Below are 13,196 nucleotides of genomic sequence, written 5' to 3' on the forward strand. Positions count from 1 at the left end.
ACCAATAAAAAACTCAATGATACAGTTCTGATAATTGTAAAATAAAATATTCTAAAACTTTGTATTGTGCATAATATTCATGGTGATCAGTTAAACTTTTGAAACCTGTCCAACTAGCAAAGTGTATGAAGGGCGGTGAGATAAAAGATCGGACAAAAGGGGACAAAATGTTGAATAAGATGTTAAGAATATGCATCTGAAAAATATAGAATTTAAATGAAAGCCGCCATTTGAGAGACATGAAGATCTTTTTCTGAAAAGTGCAGTAGTTTGGAACTAGTTAAGTGTCTCGGAAGCCTCATTCCATGCTGCTCGAAAGTTCAACGTGGTTCCGAAGCCTCCTTTCAAAAGACTCCGAAGCTTCCTTTCAAAAGGCTCCGAAACCTCCTTTCAAGAGGCTGAGAAGCCTTCTTTCAAGTTGGTTCAAAGCCGCTTTTCAAGATGCTGGATCCGCCATTCAAGGCTCATAAGCCTCTTTTCAAGAAGCTCGGAAGCCTTTTTTAAGAAGTTCCGAAGCCTCATTTCAAGAAACTCCAAAACCTCCTTTTACGAAGCTAGGAAGCCTCCTTTAAAGAGCCTCGAAAACCTATTTTCTAGAGGCTTGGAAGCCTCCTTCCAAGAGGTTTGGAAGCCTCTTTCCAAGCCTCGAAAGCCTTCTTCCCAAAGGCTCGGAAGCCTCCTTTCAAGGAGTCCTCCTCTAAGGGGCTCAGAAGCCTCCTCTCAAGCATTGTTTTCTTCTTTCAAGAAGCTCGGAAGCCTCCTTTCAAGAGGTTTTGACTGAGCAGCTGTGCTAGTTCAGGGTCAGTTGACAGGCGTTTTTCCAGACTGTAATGTCGATGTAGAGACATGTTACGACTATCCGGTAGTCTAATATCATCGTACCGCCAGAGCAAACCGGTTTCGTAGCTCCCCTCTCGAAGATGAGTTAGAGACTGGAGGAGAGATATTTCTCTTTGATCTTCGTTAGAAAGCAGAGGCTTGATCTTCTTCCTTTATGAAACATCTCGCGGATATCTCCAGTGATCCCGATGCGCCCTTTTCAGGACTTGTAAACAGAATTGTAAACAAAGAGCATCTTTGGTCTGGACCTTTGAGTAGTGCAGAATTGAGCCAAAAACATAAACACATAACAGTTTAAAGAACAATTGCCGGCGGCATTTGACGCTATAACAAAGGCTCACTATGTAGATGACATGCTGGTAAGCGTTGAATCTGAAGAAGAGGCAATTCAGCTAACTGAAGACGTGAGATATGTTCACGCAGAACGAGGGTTTGAGATCCGAAATTGGCTAAGTAATTCGACAAGTGTACTGGCAAGTCTTACCGCAGAGATATCCAATGAAAAGGTCCGGGGAATGTGATGGAACACAACGTCAGATATTTTCACGTATAAGGTTGGATGGAGTCGCTACAATAGCGCTCTATTGCTAGGTCAGCGGTACCCCATGAAATGCGAGGTCTTGCGCGTATCGATGACGATCTATGATCCGATAGGACTGATTGCGCACTTCCTCACATATCTAAAAACTATTCTACAATAAATATGGCGTTCGGGGATTCACTGGGATGAAACTATCAACGATGAAAATCTAATGTTAATTCTCATTGGTTGCATCTAAAACACGCGTGACACCGATCAAGTTCACATCCCCCGGAGGGAACTCGAAGTAATCGGAGCAAGATTGGCTCGAACAGTTCGTGAATCGCTATCTCTTGAACCAAAAAAATGTTCTATTGGACATACTCTCGTGACGTTCTCTGTTTGTTGAACTCAGACCATCGACGGTATACACAGTTCGTCGCGTACCTTGTCAGTGAGATACTAGAGTCAACGGAAGCTACTGAATGGAGCTGGGTTCCAAGTAAATAAAAATTATACTTACTTGATACTTGATGGGCTACAGCTCTTCGATGAACCTACACCGAATTGAGTATCCTTCTCCACTGGACTCGATCCTGGGCTAATCGCTTCCAGTCGCCCTGAAAATTTAGCGCCCTCAGGTCCTCTTCAACAGCAAAAAAAAACCATCGTGTACGCGGCCTTCCACGAAGCCTGCTGCCTCTTCTCTACTGCTGCCGGGTTCTCTACTAAATATTATCTTCGCTTGACGTTCTTCCGGCATACGAACAACGTGTTCAGCCCACCGTAGTCTGCCGTGTTGTATAAGCTTAACAATATCCAGCCCTTTATACACCTGGTACAACTCGTGATTCATGCGACGCCGCCAGATACCGTTCTCCTGTTTACCGCCGAGTATTGTGCGCAGCACCTTACGCTCAAACACTCCGAAAGCTCTCCGATCAGCCTCCTTTAACGTCCATGTTTCATGGCCGTATAAAGCCACCGGAAGAATCAGAGTAGTATACAGCGCGAATTTTGTCTTCGTTTGCACACTATGGGACTTACGCTGGTTACGAAGTCCGTAATAAGCCCTATTTGCATCTGCAATACGCCTTTTCGCCTCGCGGGTAACATCATTATCGCACGTCACTAATGTTCCAAGATACACAAATTCTTCAACCACTTCAAATTTTACACCGTCCAGTACCATTTCGCTACCACCACCACTAATGAACCCACGTTGATTGCCAGCGACCATATACTTCGTTTTGCTGGTAATGATCGTAAGTCCAATCCTCGCTGTCTCCTTCTTAAAAGACTCAAAAGCCTCTTCCACGGCACGGCGATCAATCCCGATAATATCGATATCGTCCGCAAATCCCAGAGGCATATGCGATTTTGTGATAATGGTACCGCTTCTTTGCACACCAGCTCTCCTAATCGCTCCCTCGAACGCTATATTGAACAGTAGATTCGAGAGTTCATTACCCTGCTTTAATCCATCTAAGGTAACAAATGACGTCGATATTTCATCCGCAACCCTTAACATGATTTCGATCCGTCCAACACTCAAGAAAAAAAGACCATTCGATTCATGTGCCAACCCACATGGATTTTTGCAATGGGGTTGTACTCATGAAGGGTATGTGAATTGCCAATGAATTATCGCCAAAAAGTGTTTCTATCAAATACATAGTTTATTAAAATGAAATCCATAAAGTTGACACATACTTTTAAAAAGGTCAGTTTATGGAATACATGCGTACGAAAAATAATTTTCATTTGCTGGATTTTTGCGTTTATTATTAATTATTCTTGAATTTTTAAAGTTTATTTTATCTCTTAATCAAACCACAAATCGCTTATTACGTTGGAAATTTTATTGCTGATATGATTTTACATGAAAATTGTTATCAGTGCGATTCTTGATAGCGGCAGCATCGAATTGTTCGATGACTGAAGCAGCGAGTACTTTTGCGAAGCGCTGGATACTGATGTTGCCTTCATAAAAAAGAAAATATTTGGTAGTTGTTCGTTCAATTGTCCACTTCCCGCATGTTCTCTGTGATGTTCTGTCTATGTTTGACTTTCCGTCGAGCTTGCTGCTGGACTACGATTCTTGATGATGAGAAGTACGGCCGGTATTGAGATTAATCATCTTATACGGATGCATTGCTGTTGAAATAGAACACCAAGATCGTGAACTAAAGTGTGTCACTTGGTGGTCACTATAGTAGAAATTCAGATGATGAATCCGATAGACTTTCTTTGGATTACACGCAGCATCTAAAATTATAATATTCGATTTCAACATTTTTTATATTATTTTATATTTTATACATGAAACACTTACCAATTCAAGCAAAGGAACGAATTAGCTTCAGCCTCAGAAAAGAAAACTGGTGGACAAATGGTGCTTTCGTGTCACGGAAGTAAATTTAACAATGCATGTAGTGATCAAATGAGCCGATCAATTCCCAAACGTCTTCTGCGAGTTCCAGTCGTGTTTGGCTTTTAGCCCAGCTTCTAGACGCTGCTGAATTTGACGATGGGACGTACAGTTGTGTGCTTCGACATTGGCATCAGTTGTCTTTTTCCGAATGGAAAACTGTTTGCTAGAGCAGGAGTGCATGGTGGTACAGAAGATTCAAACGATGACTCCGATTGACTTGCTTCGACGTATCCAAATAGCGGCACCTATAATTACAAATTCTACAAATAAAACTCGAACCGTCCTTTGTTATGATCAGATTAAGTAACTTACCAAATCAAACAAAAATTAATCGCAAACGATACGAAACCGCTTATCTACTAACGCACTCAAGTGAAAATTTTCTCGGGACGCCATTTTTCACCATCTTGTGATCAACTTGATGATCGTTTCTGATGGTTGTCGAGTTGGTCGGTGAATGCTTGGGGGACTTTCAATTAGTCATTTAATTCAGTAGTTTTTCAAATACAAGGTATGTGCCGAACGTATTCCTTTTTTTTTCCCCTGTTGGGTATTTTAATCACTGCGACCATTTGTTAGATCTATTGTGATATATGCCTCACTTCATATAGCTTTGTCAAGTTGACGCATCATTGCTATGTAGAGCAATTGCATCACCTTGACTACCAGCGTCTTCCCAATACGGTATTATGGTTCTGATGAATCGCACTACCAAATTGGGACTTGTTCTCCAAACTTCAGAGGGTTCTATCAGCCCCCTGTTGAAGAACTGTAATCTTTTTCTAAAATTGCCGGAAAATGGCATAACAGATGTTCCGAGTCTTCCACATGTATACCGCAGAAGCGACATACATCATCTTGAAGTTTTCCTAGCAGCTTCAAGTGATAACGGCTCGGGCATTGGCCTGTTACAAGACCTGTATATGTGTTAAGATCTTTTTGAAAGATCTAAGATTTTGCGAGTGATAAATACGTTTGGTGTGATGAAACGTTTAGACTGCCTCGCAATCAAGGTGTTCTTCCAAATGTCCTCTATTTTTTAATGTTCCCAAGATTTCAGTTCCATTCTAAGAGAACACGCAGATACACCACAAAAAGGTTCTGGACCTATGAATTGTCGAGATGAACCAAGTCTTGCCAGCATATCAGCTTGTTCATTGCCTTCAATGCCACAATGACCAGGAACCCAATATAGGTTCACTTTGTTACGACTACCCAAGGTTTGGAGTGACTGAACACATTCCCAAACGAGTTTAGATGTGCATCTTGCTGATTTCAGAGCATTCAATGCTGCTTGACTATCAGACATTATGCAAATATTTGAATGCCTGTAATTTCGACGTATGCATAAATTAGAGCATTCAAGAATAGCCTGAACTTCAGCTTGGAAAACAGATGGCCACTTTCCCATGGGAATCGAAATATTCGTCCCTGGGCCAGTCACGCCTGCTCCAACTTGATTGTTCAGTTTTGAACCATCGGTGTAAAACACAATCGATCCTGAACGAAGATTTGGTCCACCATTTGTCCATGTGCTTCGCTCAAGATTAATTACATCAAAACATCGATAAAAGTTGTATCTTCTTCTCATCCAATCATCGTTGTTTGTGATCAGTGAGTTGATACTTATTTTGTTTAGAATACTAAGATGTCCTGTTAGGTCACCTTCGAAGAGGTTTGAATCTCTTTTGATCTTCAAAGCACTCTTCTCTGCTTCTAATTGAATAAATTGATCCAATGGTAGCACGTGGAGCAAAGCGTCTAGTGCTGTGTTCGGCGTGCTTCTTATCGCACCAGTTATTGAAAGAGTAGCTAATCTTTGAAGTTTTCCCAACTTCTTCTGTACCACCCTTTCTTTTGTTTTTGGCCACCATACTAATGCGGCATATGATATTCTGGGTTTCACAATCGCCGTATAAATCCATTGAATCATTTTTGGCTTAAGTCCCCACTTTTACCGAACGTCGCCTTACTTATCCATAAAGCATTTGTAGCTTTGCTTAATGCTTCTTCAAGATGTAAGTTCCAATTCAGCTTACTGTCAAGTCGAACGCCAAGATGCTTGACTGAGTTTGAAAGTTTCAAATCTGCTCCTTTCAGTTTTAATGTAGGTAAAGAATAATTTCTTCTCCTTGTAAACGCCACTAGTGTGGCCTTTGAAGGGTTTATGTTTAATCCTTCGTTTTCACACCATAATGTGATGAAATTTAGAGAAATTTGCATTTGATTAGAAACTACACAGTCTTATTTCCTTCGACCAATATAACTCTATCATCCGCAAAGCCAATTATTTTAAAGCCTCGAGCCTCCAGTTGTTTGAGAAGGTCGTCAACGATTAAAGACCACAATAAAGCTGATAGTACGCCTCCTCCTTGGCACGGCAAATGCTGGGTAAAGCGTACCATTGGTACTTCGCGTACCTGAAGGAATAAAATAGACCCCATCTCGCGGTCCTTAGCCTCTTACCAGCAACTCCTATCCCTACCTCCCCGCGGTGCTGGCCGGGATACGAGCAACCTTAGGGAAGATCGGGTAACCAACCCCGGTGGGAACTATGGTCGTATGCTGACAGGGAAGGGGGGGTTTGCTCCTCTCCGGAGGTGCAAATCTTACTAAGCGTCTGTTCTCCATGCCAGGATCGGCTCACACCAGCGTCTGTTCTCCATGTTATTGGCGGCTGATCATCGTCCGAGTGCCAGCGAGGGACTCTAAGTGAAACTGTGCACCATGGTCCACCGGAAATAAGGAGGAATGGTCCTCTCGAAATTTAGGGGGTTTGGTGTCAGGCCCTGCAAGCCAGCCTTTAAAAATCATAAGCAAAGAACAATCAACAAGAGAGTACGGACCGGAACCATCGGCGAAGACCTCTGCGACGAAAAGGGACTAGCGATTGGAAACTCGGTTTGTGGAACTGCAAATCTCTCAACTTCATCGGGAGCACACGCATACTCGCCGATGTGCTCAAGGACCGTGGATTCGGCATCGTAGCGCTGCAGGAGGTTTGTTGGAAGGGATCAATGGTGCGAACGTTTAGAGGTAATCATACCATCTACCAGAGCTGCGGCAACACACACGAGCTGGGAACAGCTTTCATAGTGATGGGCGATATGCAAAGGCGCGTGATCGGGTGGTGGCCGATCAATGAAAGAATGTGCAGGTTGAGGATCAAAGGCCGGTTCTTCAACTTCAGCATAATCAACGTCCATAGCCCACACTCCGGAAGCACTGATGATGATAAGGACGCATTCTACGCGCAGCTGGAACGTGAGTACGACAGCTGCCCAAGCCACGACGTCAAAATCATCATAGGAGATTTGAACGCTCAGGTTGGCCAAGAGGAGGAGTTTAGACCGACTATTGGAAAGTTCAGCGCTCACCGGCTGACGAACGAAAACGGCCTACGACTAATTGATTTCGCCGCCTCCAAGAATATGGCCATTCGTAGCACCTACTTCCAACACAGCCTCCCGTATCGGTACACCTGGAGATCACCACTGCAGACAGAATCACAAATCGACCACGTTCTGATTGATGGACGGCACTTCTCCGACATTATCGACGTCAGGACATATCGTGGCGCTAACATCGACTCGGACCACTATCTGGTGATGGTTAAACTGCGCCCAAAACTATCCGTCATCAACAATGTTCGGTACCGACGACCGCCGCGGTACGACCTAGAGCGACTGAAGCAACCTGATGTCGCCACTGCATACGCGCAGCATCTCGAGGCAGCGTTGCCGGAAGAGGGTGAGCTCGATGGGGCCCCTCTTGAGGACTGCTGGAGTACAGTCAAAGCAGCCATTAACGACGCAGCGGAGAACAACGTCGGGTATATGGGTCGAAGTCGACGGAACGATTGGTTCGACGAAGAGTGCAGACAGATTCTGGAGGAGAAGGACGCAGCGCGGGCGGTCGCGCTGCAGCAAGGTACTCGGCAGAACGTGGAACGTTATAGACGGAAGCGGAGACAGCAGACCCATCTTTTTAGGAGAAGAAACGCCGCCTGGAAGAAGCGGAGTGCGAGGAGATGGAACAGCTGTGCTGTTCTCAAGATACACGCAAGTTCTATCAGAAGCTCAACGCATCCCGCAAAGGCTTCGTGCCGCGAGCCGAAATGTGCCGGGATAAGGATGGGAGCATCTTGACGGACGAACGTGTGGTGATCGAAAGGTGGAAGCAGCACTACGAGGAACATCTGAATGGCGCTGAGAGTACAGGCAGTGAAAGTCAAGGCAGCGGAGGAGATGACTACGTCAGTTCAGCGGACGATGGAAGCCAACCAGCCCCCACCTTGAGGGAAGTTAAGGATGCCATTCAACAGCTAAAGACCAATAAAGTAGCTGGTAAGGATGGTATCGAAGCTGAGCTCATCAAGATGGGCCCGGAAAAGCTGGCCACTTGCCTGCACAAACTGATAGTCAGAATCTGGGAAACCGAACAGCTACCGGAGGAGTGGAAGGAAGGGGTTATATGCCCCATCTACAAGAAAGGCGACAAACTGGAGTGTGAGAACTTTCGAGCGATCACCATCCTTAATGCCGCCTACAAAGTGATATCCCAGATCATCTTCCGTCGTCTGTCACCATTAGTGAACGAGCTCGTGGGAAGTTATCAAGCCGGCTTCGTTGACGGCCGCTCGACAACGGACCAGATCTTTACTGTACGGCAAATCCTTCAAAAATGCCGTGAATACCAGGTCCCAACGCACCATCTGTTCGTTGATTTCAAGGCGGCATACGACAGTATAGACCGCGTAGAGCTATGGAAAATTATGGACGAGAACAGCTTCCCTGGGAAGCTTACCAGACTGATCAAAGCAACGGTGGATGGTGTGCAAAATTGTGTGAAGATTTCGGGCGAACACTCCAGTTCGTTCGAATCGCGCCGGGGACTAAGACAAGGTGATGGACTGTCGTGCCTGTTGTTCAACATTGCGCTAGAAGGTGTCATGCGGAGAGCCGGGTGTAACAGCCGGGGTACGATTTTCAACAGATCCAGTCAATTTATTTGCTTCGCGGATGACATGGACATTGTCGGCCGAACATTTGCAAAGGTGGCAGAACTGTACACCCGCCTGAAACGTGAAGCAACAAAAGTTGGACTGGTGGTGAATGCGTCAAAGACAAAGTACATGCTTGTGGGCGGAACCGAGCGCGACAGGGCCCGCCTGGGAAGCAGTGTTACGATAGACGGGGATACCTTCGAGGTGGTCGAGGAATTCGTCTACCTCGGATCCTTGCTAACGGCTGACAACAACGTTAGTCGTGAAATACGAAGGCGCATCATCTGTGGAAGTCGGGCCTACTACGGGCTCCAGAAGAAACTGCGGTCAAAAAGATTCGCCACCGCACCAAATGTGTCATGTACAAGACGTTAATAAGACCGGTAGTCCTCTACGGACATGAAACATGGACAATGCTCAAGGAGGACTTGCAAGCACTCGGAGTATTCGAGAGACGGGTGCTTAGGACCATCTTTGGCGGTGTGCAAGAAGACGGTGGGTGGCGGCGAAGAATGAACCATGAGCTCGCCCAACTCTACGGCGAACCCAGTATCCAGAAGGTAGCTAAAGCCGGAAGGGTACGATGGGCAGGACATGTTGCAAGAATGCCGGACAACATCCCTGCAAAGATGGTGTTCGCTTCCGATCCGGCAGGTACGAGACGGCGTGGAGCGCAGCGAGCGAGATGGGCAGACCAGGTGAAGAACGACTTGGCGAGCGTGGGGCGTATCCGAGGATGGAGAGATGCGGCCTCGAACCGTGCATTGTGGCGTCAAATTGTTGATTCAGTGTTATCTGTTTAGATGTTAACTAAATAAATGAAATGAACGCCTCCTTGAGGGCACCCTTTTACTGCTCTCACACTAATTGATGAGCTTCCAAGGTTTGCCGATATTTCTCGTTTTGATAACATCTCGCCAATCCAGTCAACAATGCATACATCGAAACCTCGTTTCAACATAGCATTCTTCATTGAACTGTGAGATGTGTTATCGAATGCTCCTTCAATGTCGAGGAACGCTGCAAGTGAAATTTCTTTTGCTGCAAAAGATCTTTCCAACTTTGTAACTAACTTGTGAAGCGCTGTTACTGAAGATTTACCCTCCTGATATGCAAACTGATTTTTGCTCAGAGGAGTATTCGTTAAATAAGATGATTTTATGTGCTCATCTATTAGTTTTTCCATTATTTTTAGTATAATGGACGATAAGCTAATTGGTCTGAAGGATTTTGGGGATGATTTATCCTTCTTATTAGCTTTTGGGATAAATGTGACACGCACTCCCCTCCATGCAGTCGGAATATAGCCTAATATTAAGCTCGATTGGAACATCTTAGTCAGAACGGGTGTTAAGATTACTTTTCCCTTCTGTAGTAGTACAAGAAAAATTCCATCCCTACCTGGAGATTTGAAGGGTTCAAGTGAATCAATCGCCCATTCAACTTTCTGTTCAGTGAATATTTCATTGGCCAGAATGCCAGCATTGCTCCTGGTGCAATTCATCCCAGTGACTTTATTCGTTTGTTGAATATCTCGCCTGGCTTCATTAACACCAGTTTGCGTAACAGATGCATTCTGGTCGTCATGTGAATTGGTCTTGATAGATAGAACACGGGAAGTGTGTTTGCATCATTACTTCTAATGTTTCATAAGTTGTCTTGGTAAAAGACCCGTCATCTTTTTTAATAGTCCCAAGACCATTTGTGTGATCTTTAGCAAGGACTTTCTGCAATCTAGCAGCTACTGGAGTACTTTCAATGTTTTCACAAGTGTGCATCCAATTTATCCTTTTAGATCTTCGAATTTCTCTATTGTAAGCAGTTAAGGATTCTTTGTATTGTTCCCACCGAACGTATGGTGATCATTAGAATCAAATAAATTTAATGGGAAGGCGTCTTTTAGAAAAGTATGAGAAATTACACATACATTTAAGGAGTCAATTTTCTTGCGTGAACGTTATACGAATCAGCCGTATCAGTTTCGCCGGAAAACCATGTTCAAGCATAATTTGCCATAATTCAATCCGTTTCACTGAATCGTACGCCGCCTTGAAATCAATAAACAGATGATGTGTCTGCAAGTTGTACTCCCGGAATTTATCAAGGATTTGTCTCAGGGCATTTGATCCATCGTTGATCGGCCCTCACGAAAACCTGCTTGGTATTCAACGAGGAAGGCTCTTCAAGCGGTCTCAATCTGTTGAATAGAATACGGGACATAATTTTGTACGCCGAATTAAGGAGGGTTATTCCTCGGTAATTGGCACACTCCAGTCTGTGCCCTTTCTTAAAGAGAGGGCAAATGAGGCCGTTCAGCCAGCTAGCAGGCAATTCCCTTCTTTCCATATTTTCGACATAATATGGTGCAAAACTTCATAAAGCTGCTCACTGCCATGTTTGAGAAGTTCAGCCGTGAGCTGGTCCTTCCCCGCAGTCTTATTGTTTTTCAGTTCTTCAATATCTTTTTTAACCATCTAACTCTACAGCTTGTCCATCGTCGCTAATATTTATTCTGTCCACCGATAAGGTCTCGAAGTGTTGCTTCTACCAGGCAGCCACTTCGGTTTTATCTTTCAGCAAATTCCCTTCCTGGTTGTTGTACATGACGGGAGATGCCGCTGTCTTTCTCCGCACGCCATTGACAGTCTCATAAAACCTCCGCATATCATTCTGCTCCATTTTTCCTGCGACTCGCTTATCACTTGTTCTTCATATTCTTTCTTATTCCTGCGATGGGTTCGTTTTTCGGCTGCTCTTGCTTCCTTGTACCGGTTTCTATTCGATCGGGTACCCGACACGAACAGGCTTCTTGGAACGTTCTTCTCGTCTGTCAATCTCTGACATTCCACATTGAACCAACCCGTCCTGGGTCCCCTCTATGCAGTGTCTACCACTTCTCGTGTTGTTGTGCTCACCGCTCCATGGATCGACTCCCATAGATCGTTGATCTTGTCGCTAACGTTTAATGCACTTATCCGTTCGTCAAGCTTCTGGCGGTACTCAGCCGATACTCCTTCCGCCGACAATCGCTGGATATTGTAACGCATCGTGCGCCGTGATCTTTCGTTCGATACAGTTGACAACCGTGATCGAGTTTTATTGACAACGAGGTAGTGATCAAAGTAAATTGTTGGACCTCTGAATGTCCGTACATCGATAACATCCGAGAAATGGCGCCCATCCACCAGAACATGGTTGCAAGTTTCAACATTTGAGTGTCTCCAGTTATGCTTCCGAATGCTCTTTCGTGCAAAGTAGGTGCTACTGATGGCCATCTCTCTGGTAGCATTTACTAGTCGTAGGCCGTTGTCATTGGTAGCGGAGTGAAGGCTGCCCCTACCAATTATGGGATGGAAAAAGTCCTCTACCGACCTGAGCGTTAGCGTCTCCGATAACAATTTTCACGTCATGCTTTGGGCACTCTTCATAGGCTTTGTCAAGACATTCATAAAACGTGTCCTTCACGTCATCGGATTTATCGTTTGTCGGTGCGTAAACGTTGATTAGGCTGTAATTGAAGAATTTGCCCCGTATCCTAAACACACAGATTCGTTCGCTGCAGGGTTTTCACCGCATCACACATCACACATGCTTGCCCATCCCAACGAAACCAACTCCATGCTCCATGCTTCAAGTTCTCCGGATCTAAGTCATCAGACTTCTTGAATAGCGGCCACGTTCACTCCAGGCTCACTCGTCCAGGTTCATTTAGGGTCCTGACATTGCAGGTACCGAGTTTCCAATCACAGTTCTTATTTCGTTGCCGGGTCGGTTGCCAATAATAACGTTGTCTTTTTTTCTATCTCTGTCTTGTTCGACGAGATTATTAAAATAAATTTATCATGGGTTGTAGCCCCCCGAATCAGTTCATTATCGTAGCCGCTACCGAAAAACGTCTTTCACGATATGCTACCTATCGAGAGCGTATACAGACATGATAAGTGAGAGATTTTCTCATTCTCCTTTGGATTCAGGATCCAATAACTAACCGCAACCAAACGTTTGTCGGAACCTCGCGTTGAAATTTCACTTCGTGCTGTTAGTTGTCCGACGATTTTCCGTTCAAAATAGAACCACCGTCTTGGTGCTGCTGTGTCCGCTCTGTGGGAAATCTTGTTCTAACTGAGGATTAGATTTAAATCCGCAAGTTGCTTGATTTTGATGTCTGTGCTTGCGATGCATGTACGTGATTGATTGGTTTGTCTATTTCTAAACCTTTTACCTATTACCGATAATTAATAGTTTATCCATATTTCAGATTCATCTTTGATTGAAAGGCCCAAATAAAAAGGAAATCCATTGAGAAACCGCTGAGTCTATCATATTTTCGTGAAGGTCTCCGATTTTCGCAATCGCAATATGTCACCCAATATACAAAAGACGGACGTAGTCCTACG

At 44.6% G+C, this 13,196-nt stretch overlaps 1 protein-coding gene across 2 annotated transcripts in view; it reads left to right on the forward strand.

Moving 5' to 3' along the window:
• Window positions 1–13,196, forward strand: part of LOC134223585 (plectin-like) — a 539,529-nt gene that overhangs the window by 53,616 nt on the left and 472,717 nt on the right. The window lies entirely within an intron of this gene.

Source organism: Armigeres subalbatus, chromosome 3, assembly GCF_024139115.2.
Source record: "Armigeres subalbatus isolate Guangzhou_Male chromosome 3, GZ_Asu_2, whole genome shotgun sequence".
Taxonomy (NCBI): Eukaryota; Metazoa; Arthropoda; class Insecta; order Diptera; family Culicidae; genus Armigeres; species Armigeres subalbatus.